A 1,619-nucleotide genomic window follows, 5' to 3' on the forward strand; every position below is an offset into this window, starting at 1 on the left:
GGGGGGGATTTTGACTTTCATCTGAGTGAAATGGGGAACAATTGGAATGTTTTGAGCAGAGTATAATGACGTCATACAATGTCAGCTGTTAACCAGGAGCCCAGCTGGGAGGTGGTTGGCAGGGCTTATGGTGAGGAGGATGGTGGCTTGACGTGGAGTGGTCGCAGTGGGGACATCTGGAAGGTGGATTGTGTCCTGTAGGTGATCAGGAGCCCTGAAGACTTTGGACCAGGGAAGTGGCATGGCAGCCATGTGGAAGCAGGATTGGAGACACAAGGGGCTGGATCAGTCTCCCAAGCTGCAGTCACTAAGATAAGGATAGAGACCCTACCAGGAGGGAGGCTCATGCCTGGGCGCAGTGGTCAACCCTGGTCAACTTTTTTTTAAAATCTTTATTGTTGAAAGTATTAACAAGGGGCTGGATCAGTCTCCCAAGCTGCAGTCACTAAGTTAAGGATAGAGACCCTACTAGGGAGGGAGGCTCATGCCTGGGGGCAGTCGTCAACCTTGGTCAACTTTTTTTTTAATCTTTATTGTTGAAAGTATACATATGTCCCCTTTCTCCCCCATTGACCCCTTTTGGCTCGCCCAGTTTCCTGCCCCAGGCCTTCCCATTCTCTAATAAATATATATAGAGGAAAGGAGAGAGAGAGAGAGACATCAGTAATAATGAGATAGAACCACTGATCGGCTGCCTCCCGCGCGCCCCGCACTGGGGATCAAGCCCATAACCCAGGCATGTGCCCTGACTGGGAATCGAACCATGACCTCCTGGTTCCTAAGTTGATGCTCAACCACTGAGCCACACCGGCCGGGCAGCCCTGGTCAACTTTTTGACAAGGGATAGGAACTGAAATGATTTATACATTAGGAAACTCCTTTACAAACCTTGTCAAGTCAACAAGATCAATGATGTGATCAGGTTTATTCTAGAGGCGGCCTGCCGAGCAGAGCAGATGATAACCACACACCCTTACCGGGAGGCACCGGGAGGTAGGCCTGGTTGCCAGTGCCGTGTCGCTCAGTCCTGCAGGGTGAGCGTGGTGAGTGTTGTCTTTGTTTCTCAGAGGAAACTTGGGCACAAGGAGGTTAAGATCTTCCCCTTGACACGAACTTCTGAAAGCCTTCCTAGGGAGACTCAGAATTGCCGGATCCTCTCCAACCTGACGTTGAAAAGAGACCACATGTCCCTTGTGAACTGGGGATGGTGGCTTTGCTGCTGGGTAGTCCCCATTCTGTCGCGCTCTGCTTGCACGGTGGGCCCTCAGCTGGCCGCTTCATCTCACGAACTCGTGGCACCCTTCGTGCCCCATGTCACGGCGGGAAGGCCGGGCGGAGAGGTCTCGCAGATGTGAACGTGGGTCTCCTTGACTTCAGAGCCCGTGCTTTCTCCTGTGCGTCTCATTCATAGAGCACCCCGGAGTCGCTCGCGTTCATTTGGTCTGGGTTGCAGTGCTAAGCACAGGTGGTCAATGCAGTATGGACTCGTGCCGAATTTCACTGCAATGAAGATGTTTCAAAGGTCACACAGGAGTGCCGTGAACTCTTGGCTTCGTCCGTGGGCTTGTCCCCTGCGAGTGGCTGCATTCCTGACAACACCTAGCCCGGCAACCAGCCAG

The 1,619-nt window shown here is 52.7% G+C and overlaps 1 protein-coding gene across 1 annotated transcript in view; it reads left to right on the top strand.

The window, feature by feature from the left end:
* Positions 1-1,619, top strand: part of PTGFRN (prostaglandin F2 receptor inhibitor) — a gene marked incomplete at its 5' end in the record, with an annotated part of 52,538 nt that overhangs the window by 19,748 nt on the left and 31,171 nt on the right. The window lies entirely within an intron of this gene.

The sequence above is a fragment of the Myotis davidii genome, unplaced genomic scaffold, assembly GCF_000327345.1.
Source record: "Myotis davidii unplaced genomic scaffold, ASM32734v1 scaffold217, whole genome shotgun sequence".
NCBI classification, from domain to species: Eukaryota; Metazoa; Chordata; class Mammalia; order Chiroptera; family Vespertilionidae; genus Myotis; species Myotis davidii.